This window comes from Mastigoproctus giganteus, chromosome 10 (assembly GCF_048544385.1).
Source record: "Mastigoproctus giganteus isolate SK-2022 chromosome 10, ASM4854438v1, whole genome shotgun sequence".
Lineage (NCBI taxonomy): Eukaryota > Metazoa > Arthropoda > Arachnida > Uropygi > Thelyphonidae > Mastigoproctus > Mastigoproctus giganteus.
Genome location: NC_143584.1, coordinates 6,188,265 through 6,194,507, shown reverse-complemented (window position 1 = coordinate 6,194,507; position 6,243 = coordinate 6,188,265).

Sequence of the window (6,243 nt, the reverse complement as noted above, 5' to 3'; positions counted from 1 at the left end):
CTCTTCTCCAATGGAACCTTTATCTCATGGCTATTCCCAACCTCGTGTTGTTTGGTCTTACAAGAATGCAAAATGGAATGACCTGCGAGATTTCTTTTCTTTTCCTTGGTCGGATTACTGTTTCAAAACTTCTAATGTCATTTGCTCAGATCGTGTCAGTGAAATTATTCTTGCAGGAATGGAATCCTTTATCCCACACTCCACTTTAAAATCTTGTCCTTTATCTAAACCTTGATTTTCCAATAAATGTGCTAAGGCTGTTCAAGAGAAGAATGTTGCATATCGTAATTGGCTTGTTTCTAATTCTTCAGTTTCATTTTCTGCCTACACCAAAGCTCGCAACAATTGTAAAGCAGTTATTAATCAGTCCAAACTAGAGTTTGAACAGGCTAAGAGTAGAAAACTTGCTTCTTGCCCTAATGGTAGCCGAGCATTCTGGTCTCTTGCCAAAGCTATTGGCCGCAACTTTTGCCCATCTCTGCTCCCACCTCTGTCCCAATCAGATGGTTCTGATGTCACTTCAGCCAAGGATAAAGCTGACCTGCTAGCATCCCATTTTCCTTCCAACTTGTGTATTAATGATCTTGGTAAAACACCTCCCACCATTCCCAACACGCTCCATTAAATGCCTCCTGTGGTCTTCCGTAAAAATGATGTCAGAAGGATTTTGACGAATCTTGATGCTAAGAAAGCTCCAGGTCCCGATGGTATTTCTCCACTTGTTCTCAAAACCTGTGCTCCTGAACTCACTCCTGTTCTTTGCCGCCTTTTTTCACATTCTTATTCCAAAGGTGTTTTTCCTTCTGCTTGGAAATTTGCTCATATCCAGCCAGTTCCTAAAAAGAGTGACAAATCCGTCCCATCCAATTATCGTCCCATTGCAATTACTTTTACTCTTTTTAAAGTAATGGAGAAGTCAATTAACCGCCAACTCTTAAACTACCTAGAAACCTTCCGTCTGATCAACGATCGCCAGTATGGATTCCGTCAGTGTCGATCCACTGGTCATATTCTTGCTTACGTTACCCATTTATGGACTAATTCAATGGAAAGTTTCGGCGAAACACAAGTAGTTGCTCTTGACATCTCAAAGGCTTTCGATCGTGTTTGGCATAAAGGTCTTCTAAACAAGCTTCCATCTTGTGGTTTGCTAACTGTTTTTTTGTAATTGGTTATCCAGTTTTCTCTCTGATCGTTCACTGAGGGTGATGGTAGATGGTTCTCTGTCTTCTAGCTTCTCCGCTAATGCTGGTGTCCCCCAAGGTTCAGTTCTTTCCCCCACTATTTTCCTCTTGTATATTAATGACCTTCTTCCAATGACTGGAAATCCTATCCATAGTTTTGCCGATGATAGCACATTGCATTCCACTTTCCATTTTGAGAAACCTTGCTCTGCTCAATCAGCTTCAACTTCTCGAAAATCTGCTACCAATTCCTTTAATGCCAATTTTCAGGTAATTCTCCAGTGGGGCAAAGACAACTTAGTTGATTTCAACCCTTCTAAAACTGTCTTGTCTTATATCTCGCAAAAAAGGATTCTTCTGCTCCTATGCTTATCTTTGTTGACACTCCGATTTCTAGGCAAATTGATATATCTCTTCTGGGGATTACCCTGATTTCTAATATCTTTTGGGGATTACTCTGATTTCTAATCTCTCTTGGCACAAGTACATTACAAATATTGCTTCCTCTGCATCTAAAAAACTTGGTTTTCTCTTTCGCTCTCGGCGTTACTTTTCTTCCAAACAGCTGGGAATGTGGGAATATTGTTCCCACATCTGGAGTGGTGCCCCCAAAACCTGTCTCATGCTTCTTGATTCCATTCAGAAGATGGCAGTTAAGTTGATTAATGATTCATCTCTAACAGAGTCTCTCTACTCGCTGTCTCATAGACGTACTGTTTCTGCTGCATGCCTCTTCTATAGATACTTCCATGGGCACTGGCGCTTCCGTATCCAGGTGGGAAGGAGCAGCAGTGCGTAGCACGCGCTTCTTGAGTAGACCGGGGTTCGAGCCCGTCACCACCAAATATGGAGGATGCGGAAAGATCAGGGAATGACCACCGCATATCTCGGAGCAGTATGGCCTTAGTTGCTAATGCTCCTAAAAACCAAATAACAAACATCCATGGGCACTGTTCTTCTGAATCGGCTTCTATAATTCCCGCTCTCTCTCTCTTTCAAAACAGTCCGAACACGTGCAGCCACCAGCCAACATCCATTTACTGTCCAAATTCACAAAACCAACTTTTCATCTTCCTCGTTTATTCATTCAACTGCCGTTTTCTATAACAAAATTCCTTCATATTTCCGGAAAATTACGGCCTATAGAAATTCAAGTCCAATGTCAACAAATATCTTCTTTCGTCTTATCAGCCTCCAACCCAAGCACGGTACTAAGTACCTCTCGTTTTTGGGGTTTACATAAAAAAAAAAATTTGCTTCTAGCCAACACGACTTATTGAAGCTTATGAAAACATGATTTTGCACATTACTCAGAAAAATGGATTTTGAAATGTTAATTTAATTTTCCTTCCTATTTTTCAGTTTTTGCTAATACTCTACGAGTATTCTTGATTTTAATAAAATACAGTGTACTGTTTTAGTTTGTTTTTTAACTTTTCCGATTTGAAGAGAGTTTTCTGAAAAAAATGTTTAGAAATCCGAAAAGTTAAATCATCCGCTTCTCAGGGAATTTCCCCCGAATATAATGGGAAATATTCCCCGGTACACTTGTTCAAAATGATCACTCTGCTATGGCTGCTTTGTTCGTCGATGGAATACAGAAGGCAGCGTGATGATTTGTCTACACGATTTATCCCAACCGCCTCCGTAGCCAGGTGGGAAGGAGCAATAGTGCGTAGCACACGCTTCTTGATTAGACCGGGGTTCGAGCCCGTCACCACCAAATACGGAGGATGCGGAAAGGTCAGGGAATGACCACCGCATATCCCGGAGCAATATGGCCTTAGTTGCTAATGCTCCTAAAAAATAACAATAACAACATAACTGCATAAGTCAAAAAAATTATTATTAAAAATATATAAATAAAACAATATTATTATTATTAGCCATATGGTGCAAGGAAGCCTGAGGCTTATGCTGCACCCGCTGAAAAAAAAAAAAAAATAATAATTCTCAATTACCCTGGAGAGAGAGAAGAATGATGATATCCAGCTCAGGATCCTGGGTGTGCCAACCCCTGAGGTTAAATACTATTCCCATTTCCTCAAGGTAACTGTCCAATTCTTTCAATTTAGCCAGACTCTGCCTCCGCCACGCTGGAGGCAGCTTATTCCAGTGTTTGACAACCTGCTGCCCATAAGTTAACTTCGTGAGATCCAGTCTTCTGTTGTTCACTGAGATCTTATATTTCTGTCTTCTAGTTCATGTGTCGCCCACGAGGAAGAAGAGGTCCTTCTTCATTCATTTAACTTAATCCCTTAAGTGCCAGCCGAATGGTCAGGAGGGCGAGTGCAGTAGCACACCAATCTTTGAGTGGATCGAGGTTCAAGCCCGTGAATGCTAAATACAATTAACATTTGTATTGATTGATTTATTGTAAACTCTACTGACCTGGTGGTCGTGCCGGAGTATAAACAAGAAATTATTTTTTTTTTTTTGCTCTTAGATGGCTGGTTATCAGACATCTTGAGGTGTTCTTTATGTGCATCGATTTGCACTCATTGCTAATCTGGCTGTCCTTTGAATCCTTCATGTGATGATCAATTGATTTCCCTCGTGTGTGTTCGCGCGCGCTCTCTTGGGTAGCACAGTTGGTATAAACGCCGTCCTCCCTACATGCAGTTGAAATATCCGAGTTCGAATCTCGTCATGAACGCGAGGACTTCTTTATGGGTATTTTTTCACACGCAGTTTACAGATTTACAGAACACTCGCAGTTTACAGACTTACTATATACGGTGCAATATGGCTTTAAAAAAACCTCTACCCTGTGTATGTATGCCTGTTCATAAAAAAAGAATTAAAAAATATATATATATATATATATATATATATATATATATATATGATTCTCAGTAACATTGGTAATAAATAGCTCTCCCCTTCATCTTTCTCTACAATAAATATTAATTATTTAACATTTGTTATGCTTAATCGGGTTCGTCTCAGAAAAGATTCAGTTTCCCTGGAATCTACTGGCAAAATATATTCACGGAGTTCTGTACGGGGGTTTTCTGCTCGGCGTGAGCCTGTTATTTTTTCCATGGTTTCTAAAACTGTTCTTCGGGCAGTTTCTGTGTAATAACCAGTTTGTCGCAGATAGGAAGTCTATGTTAATTATATTGCTAGCTCATTGATATTGATCATCAATACATTGCTGGCCATTCGTAATCGACGTTGTGACATATTATGTTTGTGGCATCTGTAAAATAAAAATGCTGTATTGTAAAATTCTTATATATGTACACTATTCTTTAAGCTAATATCTTTTGATGCAAAGTCCACATATGTGCCGAAGCCTCTTTTTTTAAATTTATGTATATGAAAATCCCAAAACACAAAGAACCAATGGTACTTGGTACCATGTATGGGTTGAAGATTGAGAAGACAGAAGTAACATTAGACTTGAATTTCTGTAGATTTTAATTTTTGGGAAATAGATGTGAAGGCAGGTTGTTCCAAAGAACAGAAGTAGAAGGGTTAAATGAGGAAGAGTAAAAGTTGGTTCTTTGAGTTTGGAGTTGGACAATGAATGGATACCGACTGTTGCGACGAGTGCTCGAACTGCTTTTTGAAAAGCGCGTTGGAATTAAAGATGTTAATTCAGAACAGTGCCCATGCCAGTATCTGTAGAAAAGGAGTGCAGTAGAAACTAAACGTCTGTGTGGGGGGGGGGGGAGAAGAGACAGGTCATTAGTTAACGCGACTGCTCTCTTTTGAATAGAGTATAGTGTTCTGGGGGCACTGTCCCAGATTTGAGAACAGTGTTCCATGGTAGAGCGAATTTGAGATTTGTACGGAGTGAAAAGCCGTTCAGAAGAAAAGTCACGCTGAGAGCGAAAAGAAAACCCAGTTCTTTTGATGCAGAGGAAGAAATATTTGTGATGTGCCAAAGCAGATTGGAAGTCAGAGTAATCCCCAGTAGAGATATGTGATCTTGTCCTATAGGAAGGACTCTATAGGTAGAATGCAATTAACAAATAGGATTCTATGAAAATTGATTTTATTTGGTTTAAGTAGAGTGGTTTGCTCCCTCTCAACTGGAGTAAAGGAGGAGAAATCAAATCAAGATTTCTCCTCCTATAGGAAATTATCGCAGATGATGCTAAATTTCGAAGGTACGAAATAAGAATCATGTTTTCCTTGAGTTTTCCGAAACTAACTGTGAGATTTTAGCAGTGCTTTCATAGATCTTAAATCCTGCCTGATCTTTGCACAAGGCTCAAAACCCAGAAACTGCGAGCTTTCAGTACCTCAGCTATAGTTCTGACATCTGCTTTATCTAAATGTGGTAAGAGTTTCTAAATGCTTAATTTACTATTGTCTTCCTGTCTTGTCAAGTCTTACGTTGTCTGTTGGCAGATCTACTTCATAATTGCAGTTTTAATATCAGGTTATTTTATATTGTGCATTGAAACTCATGATAGTTTTCGATATGTGAATGAGTTTGCCTCATAGAGGGGGGTATCCAGTTCTGTGGACCTATTTGCAGTCTTGTTATTTCGTTGCTACTGGTAGTTATTTAACATGTGGACGAAATTTTAGATTTAATCGGGAGAATCAAAAAAAAATATTTTTTTTGATTCTCCCGATTAAATCAAAAATTTAACTTTAATAGAATCTCTATAAAAAAAAATTCAAATTTTATAAATAGTCTAGCATAGTTATGACGACTCCACGGCTACACTCTGTCTGCGAATGATATAAATAGCTGTTCATTGTGATCTAGTTACGTCAAAAACGTTTCTTAATTTCTTAACAGATATGCGTGCCCAGCGATTTATTTCAATTTAGTGTCCGAAAGTCTTTTCTCAATTCTTCGCCATCGTTCTCTCTCTCCCTCCCTCTCCGTCTTGTGTTTAGAGTTTTAAGTGTTTGCACATTTTTAAACCATCCATTTGAATTTTCTCTCCTTTGATCGAGTAGGTTTTCGAAGTGCCAACCAGCATTCCGTTTGAATTCCATCAGCAGTGTCAACGAGTTCTCTTCGATTCCACAGTAAAATTCACTTATTGGCTTTTGTGTTATAAGTTACACAGATTTACTGTAGTTCTGGCCT